General features: G+C 36.8%; 1 protein-coding gene across 4 annotated transcripts in view; it reads left to right on the forward strand.

Annotated features, from left to right (window-relative positions):
- LOC149539680 (uncharacterized) overlaps positions 1-20,040 on the forward strand; it is a 29,541-nt gene extending 9,501 nt beyond the window's left edge. For 2 of the 4 annotated variants that reach the window (XM_089800905.1, XM_089800902.1), the window contains one exon: positions 19,291-20,040. The gene's annotated coding sequence lies outside the window, so the exon portion shown is untranslated. The remainder of the gene's footprint in view (positions 1-19,290) is intronic. The other 2 variants (XM_089800903.1, XM_089800904.1) reach the window with 1 other exon arrangement.
- Positions 20,041-21,826: the final 1,786 nt, after the last annotated feature.

The following is a 21,826-nucleotide window of genomic DNA, read 5'->3' on the forward strand; positions in this document are numbered from 1 at the left end:
AAAGTTTGCTGAAATTCAAACTTTATGGATGAAATTCAGCGTATCTTGTGATTTAGGACATCTCCAAGGCATGGTTCATCAGTGTCAACAAAGCAAAACATGGACATGATTGGCTTGGTGAATTCCACTACATACTCCACACAACACCATCAATCATCATCTAGTGTCATTGATTTCACATTTTAGGCCCTTACTGTATTGGATTGATTCCAAATGCCCCATTGGTTGCTAATGACCATTTATTATAATGCCTCTTTTATCTTTACAAGTCGTCTCAAGACAATTGTGTGAAAGGCAAAATGAGTTTCAGCCACCTAAGAACATGTTATAGTAAGTTAGTAACGCATTTTAATATATGTAAACAATACTTTGTTTTGCATCTCTTGCTCTCTTTCATCCTCATGATGGATTATGGAGTGTGATTTGAAATGTTGATGCTAAAAATGCAAACACAATCTAATCTTGAAGCTAAGCACTATAACACAAAAATTATTTAATTTAATTATGCATAACATGACAAAAAATGATAAATGAAACTAAATAAATTAAATTTTAAAATTTACTTTCAATAATTCCAATTTGGAGAAAGTTCTGAAAATTGCTTGTGATATATGGTGATTTGTCACAAACATCTGAACCCCCTTACCCTCATATATTTGTTTCACCTAGTCTACTTGGGTGCTAGTTGCTTGCATGACCAAATTAAGCAAATGTATGATGCATGGTGTCTAGAAGATGTGATCATACTAGCCTCTACCAAAGCACCTGCAACCTTGTAAACTTTTGTGTTATTCGTAATTACTTGGACAACATTATCACTATCGACTACCTCTATAGAATTAATGAGAATCCGGGAAATAAACTCTGTATCTTTTACTTCCCCCTCATAGTCTATCGCCTTCAAAAACATTGCCCCTTTGGGAGACACAATAATAAAATTGATCAAGGAACGGTTTTTGCAATCTTTCCATCTGTCAAAGACAATAGATACACCTGTTCGAACCCAAGAATCTTTGATTGATTTTAATTGGGCCTTTCTATTTTTCCTCTCTTTATGCAATAAGGTGGTGCACACCTTTTCAAATCCAAGACCTTTGTAACCTAAAGGTGCATTATTTATTGCTGTCACCATCTCCCTTGAATAGGGTGACCTCACTAAGTTGAATGGAAGACCATTTGCTTGGAGGCAACTTGCAATTTTTTCATCAGTAATATATCTTGCCTCATTTTGAAATGTTAGATCTAGTGTACTTCTCTTGAAGGTGATGACTTGTGGTTCATCTACATCTTCATCCTCCCTAGAAGGCATAGACATGAAGGGATGTTTGGTGGCTGGTCGAGTGGGTGGTGGTGGTGTGTTTTTTCTTGGAATTATAATTAATTTGTTTTCCCTCTGCAACTTTTTTATTTCATCTTCTTGTTCTTTAATGAATGATGCTATTATCTACGCCCTAGTGGACCTCCACACATATTAATCCGTTTACCCCCAAGGGCCATAAAGTAAAATTTTACTTGTTAGTAGGAGCTTCTATACTCTGAGTTGCAAAATTTGCATTTCCATACAAACCCCACCTCTAAGATATTGAGAAAATCTTGTATTGTATTTCCATAGAGGAGATCCATTATCAATTTTAAATTTTTGAGACCCACCCATTGAGCCTTGACTATTCATTGTTGCAATTTTCTACAAAATAGAAAAAGAAACTCCAAACTTCTTTAAAACAAAACTTTTCGAAAACTTGAAACAATCTATCAAAAAACTAAAGAATATTGTTGAAATGGATACCTCAAACACTTTAATTTGCTCTTTGGAAGGTATTTAGAACTCCACAATCGATCTCCCTCAAAAACAATCACCTCACTTTAGACTTGCAAGATGGAGAGAGCCAAATGAGAGCAAATGTGAAATGAAATGTGTTTGGAGCCTCCTTATTAGGGGCGTTTTAGGTTGAGGAGGAAAAAAATTTAAAAATGTCATTCAAATTATTTCTGGGCCCACTTTTTAACTTAATAGCTGCGGGCCTTCGGTATGTGGTGGGTTCGGGCAGGGTTCGCATTTGGACCTGTGAGTCCGCTCGGGTTTGTGATGGTTGTGACTCGGACGCACCCACATGTCCAAATGTGAACCCTTCTTGGACCCGCCATGTACCATAAGGCGAGCCTGAGTCCAATTTGCACTCGGAACCAGTTCAAGGGTCCAGGGTTTGAACCCAGTAATGTAGTTTTCATCTTGTCAATAATTGCCTACCTTGTAACTGAAATTGGAACATATGCTGCCTGAATCAACGTATTTTGAACATTTATGGTGTCATCTAATAAGTTAATCTTATGAGGTTGGAACTGTTAGTTGTAGGATTGTTTCTGACATAATGTGTTGCTGATATAATTTGTTGAAGAGTCCGGTGCCATAATTGGTTGAAGGGTCTTGTGCTTTAACATAGTAGAATCTATTTATGAGTGAAAGCTTATTATGTCGGAAAACAAAGGTGGGTAATCCAGGAGGGTATAGTCACACACTTACATACATATGTGATGTCTCTAATCTTAAAATGCTACATGTCAAACCTACAAGATGACCACATGACAAAAGTTTTTCTCGGCTGCCAGTCTTTTGAGAAAATATTTATGTTCTAATCTGGTAAAATTAATTTGATCTGTTTGGGAGATGGTCTCAGTGTTACACGTATATAATGTTCCATATAAGCCAATTATTTGATCTTTAAGAGAATACATCAAAATTTGTTGAGAGTGTTTGTGTAATGTCCCCTTCTTTGCACTAGACCTTATGGCGCCTTGTTGGTCTATCTTTCCATCCAGATAGGCTAATGACACTTATTTTGAGGATGCCAGCCAATCACATGAGTCTTTTTGGTTTCGTTGGGGAGATATATAAGTGGGAACTTCCTATAGTTAAGTCACTTTGTTTTATAAAGTTGGTTAATAAAGTTACTTTATCATTTAAAGTCACTTTATGGCAAAAGTAACTTAAGTGACTAAAAGACGAAATTGACTTTTATTCCACATTGCCTAGTTGTTTGCATCTTCCCTCATAGCAAGGTTATAAAAGCAGGGAGCTACATTGGGATTTACACCAGGAAATATAATACCTTTTGAAAATGACAAAATGTTGCTTAAATGTGACTGATCACTCTTGAGGACGAAACCCCTTTAGAGAATGGAGGAGCTGGACGTAGCCCCAACAACTCGTTGGTAACTTTATTCAGAATTCGAGCATGGAGTTTGGGAGCCTCCATTATAACTGAGAATCAACACTCAGAAGTAAGTAGTATACATTCACACCCAAGAAAAAGATTTCTGTTATTTCCCTAGAGGCCGTAGGTTTAGATATTAGATAGTACAAGGACGACGGTTAGAGAGCCCATACCATCCACATGAGCATCTAGATACATCAAATCCGAGTCATCAAGAAGGTGGTGAATGGTGCCGAGAGTCTTTGACTGGCCACAGGAAGGAGCAGAGATGTTGAGTTTGCAGTGTGAAGGAAGCCTGAGTATAAGGTATACACATGTCTAATGTTGTAGGAGTGACTGGAGATAGTGGTGACCAATAGCGTTGGCAGCAGACTGGGCGGTAGTCCTGAGTATGGACTGGTGAACACGCACAGCTCCCCACAGCAACTTCAGGATATCAGACACACGGTAGGAGTAGAAGTGGCTAGCAGCACAGTTTTCATATTGCGGATGGGAGGGCAATCAAACGTCTACTGCTGTAACAAGTGTCAGTATTGTTTATTTTGCATTTTAATTTATGTATACATTTCTAGCTTGTTGTCCAACTTAGGAATTGACACTAAAGCATTCCTAAGTTATTTGATATCACAAAATTGTGTTGGATTGGAAACTTGAAGAAATCAAACCTTTGGTTAAAGGTAGTTAGAGCATTCTATAATTACTGTGCTCCTTTTAAAGTCTTTGTATGTGTTATCTTTGCCATACTGCAAAAAGTTAAAATTGGGACAAAACTAAGTCATCACACTCGCTTTATACATTTAGTTTGATTAGTTCAAACTACTGTTGTACGTGTTTGGTTCTTTACAGTGGTATCAAAGCCACAAGATTGGCCGACTTGTGGGTAAGTTTATTAGTGCAGGCTGGGTTAAACAAAAAAAAATGATAGTTAGGCATGAAGAGGAAATCTAATAAATTTAGTCACAACTGACCTGGACAGGCAGGATATTCAGATCAGATTGACATTGAGGACAGCTACTTAGTTGATGAAGAGCTAACTTTTGGGAAGAACTTACAAGTTGAATAGGTTGAACAAGTTGAACAAGTTGAACAAGTATAGGTCTTTTAGATGACACATGAGGGGAATGAACAGGAACGGGAAATGAGAGAAACCTTACAGGCTATTAGGGATGGGCAGAATAACATCGCTATTGCACTTCAACAGCTTACAAGTGCTATGTAGTAGCTAGCTCCGACTCACAAGAGAACATTGAGTCATCATAGTAGAGGTGGTAGTGTGGTAGGATCACCTTGAGCGGCTAGGGCCCCCACACAGAACACTGATAGGCCACTGATGCCCATTTTTGTTAAGAATAACATTGAGGAGGAAGTAGCACAACCCATGGCACTTGGTTTACTTCTAGATAATGTTATGGCTATGTACCATGAATGGAATCTGTTCCCTGAACAGATTAAATAGAATCTGACTTTTGTTCAATACATGAATCAGAACAGGGAGACAGAGAGAGCACAATAGGACAGGAGGCCTAGGGCACAGAATAGGGATTTGAAGCACGCCATGAACAAATTATCTCTTCCCATTTTTGATGGTAGTAATAATACATCTGCTAGAGCTTGGATTTACAAGCTAGACACCTACTTAACACTTAAGCCCATGTCGGAGACAAAAGCCATTAGATTCGCCACAATGCATTTAGAAGGAGCAACATATGATTGGTGGCATCATGGGCTAATCACCCAGGATTATGGTCTCATTACATCTTACGAGACTCTCACCTCTAAGCTGATCACCTATTTTGACAGGAAGGATATTGAGGTCTACTACAGGGACTTGGCGCAATTGCGACAAGGTGGATCTCTAGATGACTTCATTGATGAGTTTCAGCAGATTTTGGTGATGGTCCCAGATATGATAGAACAATGTAAGGTAATGCTGTCCACTAAGGGATTACAAGACAGATATAGAAACTTGGTCAAGGTCCTTAAACCAAACACTTTGGATGATGCTATTAAGATCACACATGATCTAAACTCCCCTTCTTGGATACTACAACCCCCTAAGAAACCTTATAAGGGATCTACTTTGTTCTAGAAGAACAAGAACCAACATAAGACTACCCCTCCCAGGTTGGACTTTGAGACACGGAATGAACTCAGGAGAAAGAAGCCATAGTTCACTTGTAGGGAGCCATGGACATTGGATCACAAATGCCTTGGCAAAGGCAAAATATGTTATGTCGAGGTACTCTTGGAAGAGGAGGATGAGCAATAGGGGGCAGTGATGAGGAAGAAAGTAAGGAGCAGCCTGCTAGAGAGAGAAAGAAGGAATCCACTCTGGGATAGTCTCCTATCATAGCTTCCCTTTCCAGTGATCCCACGAGTCACCCCTTTCGCTTGAAGGGTGTAGTTAGAGGACAACACATTGTGTGTCTCCTATATATAGGTGCATCACATAACTTCATAAGTACACACTGGGTTTCAAAGAGAAAGTTACAAATAGATGACATACCCGAGTTCAAAGTTAGAGTGGTAGGAGGCGAGAGATTGAGGTTCATAGGAAAAGTGCTAGGGCTTCTAATTCACTTTGATGACTTTCTTCTTGAGGCAGATTTATATGTGGTTGATTTGGATGAATTAGATGCCATGTTGGGAAGATAGTGGTTGCAGACTTTTGGCAAGTACATAGTTGATCATGATAAGATGTAGTTGGAATTCTTACAGGATGATCGATAGGTGATTCTCAAGGCTATGTAGAGGGCGAACCCAGGTTGATTTCAGCCCACAGGATGCAGGCTATTATGAGGCATGATGACATGGAGTGGGCAGCTCACTGATTCATTTCCTTTGAGACTACTTTAGACTCAGGACAGCAGATTCAGCTTGACATTTAGGCAGTGCTTGATAAGCACAAGAGGATTTTTGAGGACATACCCCCGGGCATTCCTCCAGACAGAGGGTTTGAGCATATCATTGAGTTAGAGGAGGGCGCCAAACCCGTCATCACTACACCTTATTGTCATCCTCGACACTATAAAGAGGAAATATAAAGGACGATTAAGAAACTCTTGGATATGGGACACATCAGACCTAGCTTCAATCCCTTCACTTCTTTAGTCGTTTTTGTGAAGAAGAAGGATGACACTCTTTGCATGTGTATTGATTACTGTGCTCTTAACAAGAGGACCATTAAGAACAGGTACCCTGCCCCTTGCATTGATGAGTTACTAGATGAATTACATGGGGTATTTTATTTCTCAAAGATAGATCTTAGATTTGGGTACCATCAGATACGGGTTCGTGAAGAGGATGTGCATAAAACAACTTTTCGATGTCATTATGAACACTGAGTTTTTGGTTATGCCATTTGGACTCACCAAGGCATTGACCACATTTTAGTCATGTATGAACCATATTTTTAGATAATAGCTGTGCAAGAGCGTGTTGGTGTTTCTTGATGATATCCTAGTTTTCAGTAGAACTTGGAAGGAGCATCTGCATCACCTATATGAGGTACTTAGTATTATGGAGGAGCACTCATTGTTTGCGAAGGAGTTGAAGTGTGAGTTTGGATTGATCGAGATTCTTTACCTTGGTCACGTGATTGGTGCAGATGGGGTGAAGGTACACGAGGAAAAGATACAGGTTATCCTAGATTGGCCCCCTCCGAGGAACATATCAGATTTGAGGGGCTTCCTCAATCTTTGCTCTTATTATTGGAGGTACGCTAGAGGCTTCTCTCAGAGAACAACTCCCCTCACTGATCTCACACGGAAAGGGCCCTCTAGGTGGACAGATGATGTAGAGTTGACCTTTGATAAACTCAAGAAGGTGATGAGCACATGGCCGGTTTTCACTCTTCCCAATTTCTCTCACCCTTTTGTTCTAGAGTGTGATGCTTTAGGGAGCAAAATTGGCGCGGTTCTGATGTAGGATAGGCATCTGGTAACTTATGAGAGCAGGAAGCTCAAGGACGGTGAGAGATTGTACTCCACCTATGACAAAGAAATGTTAGCCATTATGCACACTTTAGCCAAGTTTAGAGTCTCAGACAGTACTTAGTGGGTGACAAATTCACAGTTAAGACAAACCACAATAGTTTGCGCTACTTCTTAGAGTAGAAGGATCTAAATGAAAGACAACAAAAGTGGTTCAGCAAGATTCAGGCCTATGATTTTGACATCGAGTATGTCAAGGGTAAGAATAGTATAGTTGCTGATGCGCTTTCCAGGAGACCTTCAGTAGCAGAGTGTTGTGCCATTTCCGAGATATCGGTAGATTGGAAGTCCCAATTGTTGGTTGAATATTCTACTCAAGTGTGTCAGATTATGTATGGATAGCTCCAGGACAATAGGTACAAGGTAGTTGATGATATGATTTTTTATAAGGATAGTATCTATCTCGTACCAGAATCTAAACTCAAAAGAAAGATTATGGAGACTCTTCATGATGCACCATCAACTGGACACCCAGGTTCCTTCAAATCCTATAGGTAGACCAGGGAAAGGTTTTCATGGAAGGGCCTCAAGGATGATGTCCTTCAGCATATCAAAGAATGTCGAACTTGTTAGTAGAACAAGTTAGAGCACGAGTTTCCAGCCGGATTATTACAGCCCTTTCCTATTCCAGCACAGAAATGGGAGAGTATCTCCATGGACTTCATTACGGGATTGCCGAAATTGCAGGGCAGAGATTCCATTTTTCGTGGTTGTGGATAGATTGACCAAGTTCACTCACTTTTTGCTATAGCAGTAGATTGGTCGGCCCATTAGGTAGCCGAGTTTTTTTTTGAGAGGTTTTTCGTCTACATGGTCTCCCTTGAACCATTGTAAGGACAACGATAGCAAATTTCTCAGCACTTTTTGGCAGGAACTATTCAGATTAGCAGGTACAAAATTGACACCCAACACAAGTTACCACCCGCAGATGGATGGGCAGACTGTGATAGTAAACAAATGGGTGGAGAGTTATCTTTGGAACTATGTAGCGGGATAGCAGAGAGCTTGGGTTAAATGGTTATATCTAGGGGAGTATTGCTACAACTCCTACCACATGTCCATCCAATGACTCCATTTTGAGCTCTCTATGGCAGCGAACCTCTGTTGTTCGTAGATCTAGCTTTGCAGGATAGCAAGGCACCACTAGCTGGTGATTGGATATAGGATCAACAGGACATTCTCAGATCTCTTCGGGAGAACATTCTACAAGCTCAGAATCAACAGAAGATGTATGCTGATCGCCATAGGACAGAGCAGAGTTTTGAGTTGGGTGACATGGTTTACCCTCGTCTCCAACCTTATAGGTAGATCTCCTTGAAGAAGTGTGGGTCCGAGAAACTTCAGCCTAGATTTTATGGTCCCTATCGCATTACTCGGAGGGTTGGAGAGGTTGTTTATGAGCTATACTTAATAGATGACAGTAGAATTCATAACGTTTTCCATGTTTCTTGCCTCAAGAAAGCAATTGGTCAGCATGTATTACCCTCCATTGGATTGCCCCCAGTTGATGTGGAAGGGAAGCTAGTATTGGTCCCAATAGAGGTGATTAAGATTAGAGAAAGGAAGCTGCGTAATAGGTCCATTAGGGAGTATCTAATTCACTAGAAGGATTTGCCATATGAAGATGCCACTTGGGAGGGCAAATCAATCCTGCAACATTTGACTCTGAGATTGCTTGAGGGAAAGCAATCTAGGATGAGGGCAGATTTGAGGAGGGTTATTACAACTTCCTATAGTTAAGTCACTTTATTTTATAAAGTTGATTAATAAAGTTACTATATCATTAAAGTCACTTTATGACAAAAGTAACTTAAATGACTAAAAGATGAAAAATTGGCTTTTATCCCACGTTGCCTGGTTGTTTGCATCTTCCCTCACATCGAAGTTATAAAAGCAAGGAGCTAGATTGGGATTTACACCATGAAATATAATATTGTTTGAAAATGACAAAAGGTTGCTTAATGTGACTGATCACTCTTGAGGACGAAACCCCTTGAGAGAGTGGAGGAGCTGGATGTAGCCCCACCAACAACTCGTTGGCAACTTTATCCAGAATTCGAGCATGGAGTTTGGTAGCCTCCGTCATAGCTGAGAATCGGCACTCAGAAGCAAGTAGTATACGTTCACACCCAAGGAAAAGATTTCTGTTATTTCCCTGGAGGCCGCAGGTTAAGATATCAGACAGTATAAGGACGATGGTTAGAGAATGCATACCATCCACGTGAGCATCTAGATACATCGAATCTGAGTTATCAAGAAGGTGGTGAATGGTGCTGGGAGTCTTTGACTGGCCACAGGAACGAGCAGAGACATTGAGTTTGCAGTATGAAGGAAGCCTGAGTACAAGGTATACACACGTCTAGTGTTGCAGGAGTGACTGGAGACAGTGTTAACCGGCAATGTTGGCAGCAGACTGGGCGGTATTTCTGAGCATGGACTGGTGAACACGCACACCTCCCCATGGCAGCTTCAGGATATCAGGCACATGGCAGGAGTAGAATTGGCTAGCAGCACAGTTTTCATATTGCAGATGGGAGGCAATCAACCATCCACGGCTGTAACAGGTGCCAATATTGTTTGTTCTGCATTTTAATTTATGTATACATTTCCAGCTTGTTGTCCAAGTTAGGAATCGGTGTTGAAGCATTCCTAAGTTATTTGATATCACAAAATTGCGTTGGATTGGAAACTTGAAGAAATCGAACCTTTGGTTAAAGGCAGTTAGAGCATTCTATAATTACTGTCCTCCTTTTTAAGTGTTTATATCTGTTATCTTTGTGATCTCTGCCATACTGCAAAAAGTTAAAGTTGGGACAAAACCAAGTCATCACACTCGCTTTATACATTCAGTTTGATTAGTTCAGACTACTGCTGTATGTGTTTGGTTCTTTACAGTTTGGGCCAGGCAGTAATCTAAGTTGATTTGGGAGTGATTGCTTCACATGCATCTGTACTTGATTTCTAAAATACATTTCACTGTACCAGTTATAAAGCTATTTGATCATCATATGGACATCCTTCCCTATCATAGGCAAGTAGATTTCATGGATGAGGGCATGATACCCAATAAACATGTCTTCGAACAAGTAAAGAGATCTTTAAATTCCTTATGATTCATAAATTTCTAGGCCAGATACTATACATCTAGATCACAAGGACTATTTTTTTTTTTCCACTAGCAAAACCCATGTAGGCAGTAAAGAGAGCCAAATGTATATGAAATATAATATCTCAGTATGACACACCTGAAATATGATATATAGAAAACCACATCAGGGCATTAAATGACATGTAAGCAAATGTAAATTTAAAAAATTCTCAGCACCTAAAAGGTATCTGTAGAATCCTGTCAGATGACAAACATGCATAATACAATTCAAGTCATCAATATTTGCCCCATACAGTGCTGCAAATTATGATTTAATAAGAGTTTCATTCCTATGCGATTTCCTTGAGTTTTGAATCTTGATGGTTATACTTAAGTAAACTGGAAATTAATGCAATTTTCTTCAATTCCTTTTCTATAGAAAGAAAATTAGTTCACAAATAGTGGCTGAACACAGGTAGTGTTGCCCTATAACATTAAGCAGAAAAGAGTATATTACAGAAATACATATGGAGATGCACATAATCTTCAATAACCCTGTTCTAGAAGGACAGTGACAATCAATTATACTGAGATAAATTCCAATCTCCTATTTGCTGTTGTGAAAGTGTAATTTTTTTTGTCATTAATAATGTTATGTTGTACTTATTGAAGGGTTTTCCCTGCTGCAGGAGTTTATTCTGCCATTTCCAATTTTAAAGCAAGACCTGCAAGCATAATGGCCTCTGAGGAGCCCACTGCTGTGATTCCAACTGTTCAATGTTTCTCTCCAAGAAGGGCATTATATAGTGCAGCAATTATACAGCAATTATAGTTGCATAACACGATTATGTTGCATTTTCACAAATATGCAAATATTTTTTTTGATTGATGATAGTTTCTTGTGGCTGGAGCTTTGAACCCTTGGGGTCACAATGGAGGACTCCATCCCTGAGAATAGACTAAAGCATTAACACCTCCTCTTCTTTTAATCACAACAGGAAAACCCTCCTTCCTGCCATATACAATTCCTTGCACTACCACCAATGTCATCCCCACCAACAATTACGTACATGGCCCCCGAGGTGAGCCCAGACCAGCTTTAACAATTTTATTTGGGCTGGGTGGCGATTTGAACCATGTTTGCACCATTAATAGGGGAACCAAGTCAATACTATACCGTTAGGTGGTCCCACAAATATGCAAAATAAATATTAAACCGTAGAATGAAATAAATTGATGAATCCATCAACAATTACTCAAAATAAGTGTTTAGATCATGTTTATCTGAAATGTATTTAGAAAAAGAATTTAATTTTTCAAGTCAATGTCTAGAAATCCACTCATAATTTTGAAAAAAGAAGTAGCTAAATAGTATAAAAGGTCACCATTTTCAAAACCACAAATCTGATTCTGTACTAATGGAACATTTGTCCATATCAACATAATTCTTGTTAATGGAAGCTATATAAGCTTATCACACTCAGGTTCCACCCATGACCCGTTCTTCCTGTCTGACTGGACAATTAAACAGTGCATCAATAATATTACATATCAATTCTGTTGCACTTTAGTAAATAGCATCAATCAAAGCAATCCAAGTGGGTATTGTCCTGACTTACTACATCATGTTAGGGTTCCTTATGTCTCCAGAGAACGCATTATCTCCATTATGAATGATTTACCTCTCTATGAACATAAAATTTTCAAGATTGAATATGCATTTTATCAGATGATATGTTTCATGGACTTTTTACCGCATGCCTTGGTTGTGCTTCCATGTCTTTCAAAAAGGCTATGTACCATATTTATATTTCTACATTTTGCAAACTCTCAGCAAACAATAGACCATGTGCCTGTCTTTTTAACATTTTGACATGCATTTAGAAAAAATAAATGGTCTGCTTAATCTATGATGATGGCCTGCCGCCTAATATCAATCCCTTGTGAATGTTAGATTTAGCATCCATTTCTTTTCAATCCCAATAGTAGCTCATCAAATATTTATGCGAAGTAACCAAGTTTCTCTGTTTGAATATCTCTTCATGAAAAATCAGACAAGGATCTAATGAAAGGTAATACTAAAAGATGAATCTCAATAACGTGTATTATAAATAGGGTTATAGCTTATACTTTCCATTACTACCCAGAATGAGCTTCCATATTTCAATGAAATTTGTTGCCGATTAGGGTGAAATTCATTAGCTTTCTACCTGTGTATGCAGGTGACGAATGTTACTCTATGAACCTTTAGGGGTATGGTAGTATATTTTATTTTTATGTTTATCTGTATGATGGTTGCATCAAAGCTATGGGTTCTTATTTTAGCCTCTGAAGTAAGACAATCTCAGAGTTGGAAATAAGATTTTGTTGGACAAAGCTTGAGTATTGGAAGCCCTTCCTAGTATAGGTGTCACTTGGTTGAGTGCCTTAGGCAGTTCAGAAATGATTTGTATTGTTTTTGGCTATTAATGCATGTAGCTTCGGTCTGACATTACTGTGATAAGCACATACGTATGTATATATGCACAACAGCATGATGCACATGCTGTTATGCATATATGCATACGTACATGCTGTTGTACCTTCCACAGTCTGCAACTGATGAGATATATATGTTTCCAGATCATTAAGGCACGATCGAGATTATTTTTGGTTCCTTGGATGTTTAGATCATGATAGATCTATCCTTTTTATTGGGCCACAGATGTAATGATTGGTTATACATTTAATCACTGTGTTTAAATGAATGGGAGAATGAACGTCCCCCCACACCCCTTCCGTTGGTATATATCCAATCTGCCCGATGTAATCTTGGCATCAAAATCTATTAATGCAAGCACTCCAAATGGATTGAAGATAATTCTGAATTTGATATACTTCATTTCTGTTATTACTGCACTAACATTTGCAGATTCTGGAAGTGATTTAAAACATTGGTGTTATTGTTTGTACCTGCAACAAAAATTCTGCAATCAATTAAATCTGGTAATAAACTTTACATGGTATCAGAGTTTCGCTAATGAAAGATCAGACTGAGTTTATAAGGATCAGATTTTACTTCAAATAACTGTCCTCTCTCTCTCGACAAAGATGACAAACACAATGAGATTCGAACATCACCTTGGAAGTGCTGATAACTTCGAATCCTGGAAACTTCGATTAATGATGTTAAAAGAAAACAAATTGGAATCATTTGTAAGAGAGGACAAAGAGGAACCTAAAGATGATCTTGAGAAATTAGAATGGATCGAGAAAAATGAAAAGGCTATGAAGATAATTGTGGATGCTGTTCGAGACCACATAGTACCTATTGTGGCAAAACATACCACAACATATCGTATGTTTCATGATCTTGAAAGTGCATTTATAATCAATAATACATGTAGAAAACTTGCTCTTAAAAGGCAGATGAATAGTGTAATCATGAATAAAGGAGAAACTATAAATGCTTTCTTTATGAGAATCATAGATTTGAGAGATGAATTGTTTGCACTTGGTTATGAAATCGAAAATCAAGAATTTTCCATAATAGCATTAGGAGGACTTCCAAACTCCTGGGAATCCTTTGTACAAGGTATAAGTGCTAGGTCTAAAATCCCTAAACTAGATCGTTTAAGATCAAATTGTCTTCAAGAAGAATTGAGATTAATGATTAAGGGAAAACACAAAATCCTAGATGAAGATGTTCAAGTTATTAATACAAATGCTCATAAGACAGGAAAGAAGAAAAATGGCAAAAGAAAAAGAAATTTTTATGGAGAAGGACAATTCAATTAGAAGAAAGACTTGTCCAAAATCCAATGCTTCAGATGTGATCTATATGGACATTATGCAATAAATTATTCCGATAGATCTAAACCTCAAGCATCTTTTGCAAAATCTGAGAAGTCAAATGAAGGCAATGAATATGAGAAATATGTCTTCTATTCAGCATTGTCTAGCCAAATATCAACCAAAAGGAATACATGGATAGTTGACAGCAGGTCTTCTAGACACATCACTGGATATCAGGATAACCTAGAAAGCATGCAAATAGAAAGAGATGAAGAAGTTATAATTGGTGGTGATTCTGCACACTCCGTAAAAGGAATTGGGACCTGCACCATAAGATTGAAATCTGGAAGTTCTATTCAACTTTTTGGAGTTCTTTATGTACCAGGTATTAAGAGGAATTTAATATCTATATCTGCACTTCAAGATGATGGTTTTAGAATCGCATTCATGGGAGGAAAAGTACTAGCATGGCCTAAAAATTCAACCATTAAAAGGGCTCTAACAATAGGAGTAAGACAAGGACTTTTATATGAACTATGTGCTAAGACAAACCTTGCACTTGTACATGAGACCTCAGATTCAAATGAAATATGGCATAGAAGACTAGGTCTTATCAACTTCTGTGCTCTAACATCAATGGAGAAGGTAGTAACTGGAATGCCCGAGTTAAAACATATTCACAATGAATCATGTAAAGGTTGTGCCTTAGGGAAAAACACTAAAAAGCCATTTCCTCATAGTTTGAGCAAAACTAAAAAAGTGTTGGAACTAGTACATTCTGATCTATGTGGGCCTATGCCTATACCTTCTATAGGAGGATTCTTGTACTATTTGATATTTGTTGATGATTTTTCAAGGAAGACATGGATATACTTCCTTAAATGCAAAGAATTTGAAGAGATTCTCTTCAAGTTTAAAGAATTCAAAACTATCATTGAAAACTCCGGTAAGAACATTAAAGTTTTGAGAACAGATAATGGGAAGGAGTATACTTCTGAAATATTTAAAAAGTTTCTGCAAACTCATTGGGATTAAGAGGGAGTTCACAATCCCTTACAATCCTCAACAAAATGGGGTTGCTGAAAAGAACAGAACTATTGTAGGAGCTGCTCGGGCTATGATTTTTGATCAAAATTTGAGTATGTCCTTCTGGGCTGAAGCATCCAACACTGCAGTCTATATTCAGAATAGATGTCCTCACTCACATTTGGACAATAAGACTCATGAAGAAGCATTTTTTGGAAAGAAACTTGACATCAGTCACCTAAGGATATTTGGGTGTCCTGTATATATTCATGTACCTAAGGAGAAGAGGACTAAGTTAGAACCTTCTAGAAGAAAGGGTATTCTCATTGGTTTTAGTGAAATAGTAAAAAGATATAGAGTCTACATACCTAGACAGAAACAAATAGAACTAAGTAGAGATGTCATCTTTGAGGAAGACATTGCTTTCAGAAGAGCCAAAACCTCTGATGAAGTAGATACATTTGATGTATCTCTAGAAGAGATTCCTGCTCCTGAGATTTAGAAGGAGTTCCCTGAAGAGACTTCAACTGAAATTGAAATCCTTCTAGAGACTCAAGAAGAGAGTCTTGATCACTCTTAAAGGCCACTTTGGAAAAGAAAAAAAATAATACAAGATGGAGATGGATTCGCAGCCCCTTCAGGAACCTTTCGAGAAAGCAAGAGACCTAGAAAATTGACATACAATGCTTTCTTGTGTGAGAGCTTGAATCCTGAACCTTTTAGTACTTCTGAAGCACTTAAACATCAAGCGTGGAAAGATGACATGGTGAAAGAATACCAATCTATACTAAAATATGATGTTTGGGACATAATTCCGAGACCTAAGGAAAAACCTGTTGTGTCTTCAAAATGGCTCTTCAAAGTTAAATATGCTGTAGATGGCAGCATTGAAAAACATAAAGCTTGTTTTGTGGCTAGAGGTTTTTCTCAAAAGGAAGGAATTGACTTTGAAGAAACCTTTGCACCAGTTGCCAGGTACACTTTTGTTAGAGCTGTAATAACCATCGCAGCAGTCAAAGGTTGGAAAATCCATCAAATGGATGTAAAAACTGCTTTTCTTAATGGAAAAATAGAGGAAGAAGTATACCTGGAACAACCATAAGGATTTGTAACTCATGATGCTGCTTCTCATGTTTGTAAATTGAAGAGGGCTCTATATGGACTTAAACAAGCTCCAAAGGCCTGGTATGAAAGGATTGACAAATACCTTTTAAGTGTTGAATTCACCAATAACGTGGCTGATCCAAATCTCTACTTCAAGGTAACTAAAGATGATATGCTAATTCTAATTCTTTATGTTGATGACTTTTGATTACAGGGGAAGAACATCTCATTAATCAATGTAAGAAAGATTTGGCTTCTGAATTCGAAATGAAGGATTTAGGAATTCTTCATTACTTTCTTGGTTTGGAAGCATGTTAGAAGTTTGGTAATATCTTTCTACATCAAAAGAAGTATATTATCGATATTTTGAAAAGATTTGGAATGTGGGGTTGTCGACCTATGTCTACACCTATGGAAACCAACCTTCACAAGCTAAAGGAAGCAAGTGCTGAATCCAGACTAGTAGATCCCACCTTATATAGGCAGATAATTGGGTCTTTGATGTATCTTGTAAATACTCGACTTGATATATGCTATGTAGTGAATGCATTAAGTCAGTTCATGTGTGAACCTCGTGAGATTCATCTTGTTGCTTTGAAGCATATATTGAGGTATCTTCAGGGTACTATTGGGTATGAACTTAAATATGAGAATATCAGCTTGGAGTTACATGGATATATTGATTCCGATTGGGCCGGAAGTGTAAAAGACTGGAAAAGCACATTAGGATGCTGCTTCAGTTTAGGATTAACCATGATTTCTTGGATCTGCAGAAAGCAAGCTTCTGTTGCTCAAAGTTCTACTGAGGCAGAGTATATTGCAGCAGCTATGGGAGCTAGAGAAGCAGTGTGGCTTCGGAAGTTGCTTTCTAACTTGTTTGGTGAACTTATGAAACCTACCATTATTCACTCTGATAACCAAAGTTGCATCAAGTTATCTGTGAATCCGGTATTTCATGATAGATCTGAGCATATAGAAATTCTTTCCCATTGCGTAAGAGACATGGTGGAAAGAAGAGCTATTCAATTAGAATATATTAATACAAGTGATCAAACAACTGACATTCTCACCAAGGCTCTCTCTAAAGTGAAAGTTGATCATTTTAGAAAGAAACTTGGCTTGATTACTAATGTAAGTTTATGAGATTGAGTCTCAACTTTGTAAATTTGTGTTATTTAAATAAAGATGTTTAAAATGTAAACTCTTTTGTCATATGTGCGACTCTATGACTCATGGGCCTACTCAATGTTCATTATTTAAGGTGATAATCTTTTATAATGAAATATTGATTCTGATAATATAAGGTGACGACTTTATTATTATTAGATCACTATTATGATGAATATCATGTGACTTGATATTCAAGGAAAAATCATGATAGTTAAAAGAGCATGTTGATGGATATCATGTGACTTGATATCTGTTGAAGATCAATATGTTCAAATTCATGGTGGATATTATGTGACTTAATATCTATGGATGTACCATGATCTTTTATGGTGGCTATCATGTGACTTGATATCCGTATACACACCATAACTAGAAAGAATATCATGAGACTTGATTTTCTTATATATATCTTGAGGATATTACTTTTCATATAAAGAAGAACTTATATATATATGCACTTTGTCTTCCCTAGCTAAGAGGGAGTGTTAATGCATGTAGCTTCGGTCTGAGATTAGTGTGATAAGCACATACGTATGTATATATGCGCAACAGCATGATGCACACGCTGTTATGCATATATGCATATGTACATGCTATTGTACCTTCCATAGTCTGCAACTTATGTTCCGAGATCATTAAGGCATGATCGAGATTATTTTTGGTTCCTTGGATGTTTAGATCATGATCGATCTATCCTTTATATTGGGCTGCAGATGTAATGATTGGTTATACATTTAATCACTGTGTTTATGAAAGTAACTAATCATGAGTATTAGTTAAATGAACAGGTGTGAAAATGAATGTCCATGTCTCCAATTGGAGACATGACCATTCATCCCCACACCCCTTCTGTTGGTATTTATCCAATCTGCTTGATGTAATCTTGACATCGATATCTATTAATACAAGCACTCCAAAAGGATCAAAGATAATTCTGAGTTTGATATACTTCATTTCTATCATTGTTGCACTAACATTTGCAGATTCTGGAAGCAATTCAATACATTGGTGTTATTGTTTGTACCTGCAACAAAAATTCTGCAATCAATTAAATCTGGTAATAAACTTTACATTGGCATTTAGATGAGAAAAGAGAAAAATAAAAAATAAAACATACATTCTGGGCTGAATGTTTATGTTATGCTGGTGACATGCCAGTAAATTTCAGTCACCGAACATTGTCCACACTGAAAACTGCACTAACATGAAACTCTAATGAATACCAGATCATAATGAATTTCTGAAATAGAAATGATAGTGATAAATCAGATGTTTAGCAAAAGTTATGCAGAAAAAGCTCACAATGTCGATCTGGGTAATCTACAGAAGAATTGCTTTCTACAATTTATGGAACATATATAGAATACTTACAGAATCTCAAATCACAGCCAAATGTTTTTATAGGCTTCCAAAATGACAATGCAAAACACCATTATAAAGGCCTTCCTTGTTTTGTTCAGTAATATTCCACTGAAATGGAAGCAGCATTGACTATTGATGCAATGTGGTCCATTAAGATGAATTGCAATGAATAGAAGTACTTTATGTTCGTGGGTTTATTACCTGATCATGCCCGTTAGGGTGTCAACTGTCAAGAGTCTAGACTAGCTATATTTCTCATGTAAGACAATAAGATGAATCACAATGAATAGAAGAGCCTTATGTTTGTGCATTTTTTACCTGCTCAAGCCAATTAGGCAGTTGTGAGTCGAGGCTGACTATATTTGTAATGTTTCACATTGTCTTGTTGAATCCTGCTGGGGATCATCAGATGCAATCTCTGTAGAATGTTAACTTATGTTTCAGTCTTGCTTTTGAATTATGTCTTTAAAGACATTTTTACAGTTTCAGTCTATAAAATAGCTACTTTGGGATTTAGCTTTTAATAGTTAAGAACAAGTATCTCTAACCCAACTTATTGTAGATCTTGTAGGGAGATGTTCTGACCAGGAAATCATTGCTTCATAGTGTTGGATAAGTTGTATACTTACATGCTGAGTTACCGGATTTGCTTAGAGACTGGCTGGAGGCGGAGGGAAGCTCCTATAATGCACATCCACTACTTCAATTGAAATTTGTGAATAAAACAATCTACCAACGAGCCTTAAATCTGAGAGCTTTCCTGACATTTCTGGAAGGAGATTTTTTTCTTTCACAAAAAATAGAGATATTATGGAAGCAGTAATACCCATCCATGTTCTTTCTAGCTTTTGCTTCATTCTCGCTGTTTTGCATTTGCTTTTCCACTGCAATTCCCTCTCCCAAGATGCCGTTTCTGCTTAAAATTAAGAAGGCAGAAATGGAGGGACACACAGAATGCTTTGAAATACTGGAACGAGTCTCACCAAAATCCCCGTGCTTGGCAAGGAATTGCTTGTGATGCTTACAACAGCATTACACTGTTGATCTCACTGGGGCCTCCATTTCTGGCAACCTTAGTTCCACCATATGCGCCCTTTCTAATCACACTGCCTGACTCTTCAAGCCAATAGTTTCTTCGATCCCTTCCCTCATGCCCTCTTGCAGCGCAAGCATTTGCAGATGCTCGATCTGTCATGGAACCAGTTAGCTGCCATGCTGCCCACTCATATCTCCGAATTGAGTGATTTTGTATCATACTATCAAATGATTTAATTCATATATTCCTTTCATTATATATACATATATAAACGCATCCAGAAGGCCCTCCAAAAAATATTAATGCATCCGTGTACTGGGTTGTCATATCTGCATCAGCACCCGGTAACTTAGCTTACATGTTTTAAAATTAGGATGAGATTAACCTTGCAAAATGATTGGAAAATTGGAGTTATTTTTCCCTTCCGCATTTATCTTTTGCATGATTTTATGGAATGTGTAAAATTAATTTTGATGTGCTTATTTATATCTACACCCAGAGATTTATTATCTATCTCTGCTTCAGGGTGACACAAGAAAGATTTATTATTTTATTGAAGAATGAAAAAGTTTTTGCAATAGCATATATTTGCTGTGCTGGGCCTTTTTTAGTTGAAAGGTTTTTCTAGGAGAAAATACTGTTTCTCATTACCCTGTTTTTGTTTCAGATTGAATATGTCTTTATGCTGTACAGTTTTATTGGATTTTTTTCAACAATGTGGAGTAAAAATGAAATCGATACACACACACACACACCCAGAATCCCCCAAAAAATTCACGCATCCACGTACTGGATTCTCATATCCGTATCCGCATCCACACCTGGTACTGAGATTTATTATCTACCTCTGCTTCAGGGTGACACAAGAAAGATTTATTACTTTATTGGAGAATGGCAAATTTCTTGCAGCAGCAAATATTTGCCGTGCTGGGTGTTTTTATACTTTGAAAAGGTTTTCGAGGAGAAAATACTGTTTCTCATTACCCCGTTTTTGTTTCAGATTGTATGTCCTATTTATAATGTACAGTTTTATTTGGTTTTCCGGCAAATTGTGTAATGTCCTTGTCCTTGTCAGGACATTACATTAATTTATTAATTTAAATTTCTCTATTAAAACTTTCTGCAGACTGATTATATATATATTTTCTCCGTATATATCTTCAGAATTAAAAAGGATGATACTTCTAATATCACTATTTTGAATTGGTATCATTTTGAAGCAAGGGTTGTGACTTTTATATTAATTCTATATATTTTATCAAGAATAGATTTATAAGTCGTTCTGGTCTATTGATATTTTAATAATATATTAACAATATATTATAAAAATTATTATGTATCTTTAATATGTTATTTGGTATTAAACAATTATTTTTATATTTAAATAATATTGGTTATTATAATATTTAATCAAATAATTATTTTACATTCTGAATATATTTTTATTTGTCATTATAATTGTTACATTGTCTATATTATAATCACATTATTCTTATTTATAATATAAGTTGTATTTTCATAGGGATATCATAATTTGGAACAACAATGAATATAAATGCTGATAGAGTAAATACTACAGATCACGATGGTGGTATAATTCTCAAATTTTTTGCAAACATGTTTAAAATTTTGAGAGTACTTCCAATTGCTATCTAAAATCACAGATTCAATAATATAAAGCTCCAGTGTTCTTGTGATATCCCCATCGAATTAAAGTCTATATTATTAAAATAGTAATGAATAATTAATCAAAATAATTAATAAAAACTAAAAACTAAAAAATAATAATACTACATTACTAATGACATAATTTTAACATTATAACCATGTTATAATATCACATGATAATAATAATTTAAAGTAGGGAAATGAATCAAATGATAATTAAATATGATTTATAAAACAATAAATATAGTTTCATATAATGATTTATTAAATTAAAAATATATAAATTGACAACACTACCATCACAATTTATTCAAATGAAAAGACATTTTGTCATTACAAAGTATATAGAGGAATATTAAACTCGATAAATAAACATGGAGAAATAGGGAGGAAA

This window comes from Cupressus sempervirens, chromosome 9, assembly GCF_028749045.1.
Source record: "Cupressus sempervirens isolate cs-2001-9-10 chromosome 9, ASM2874904v1, whole genome shotgun sequence".
Taxonomy (NCBI): domain Eukaryota; kingdom Viridiplantae; phylum Streptophyta; class Pinopsida; order Cupressales; family Cupressaceae; genus Cupressus; species Cupressus sempervirens.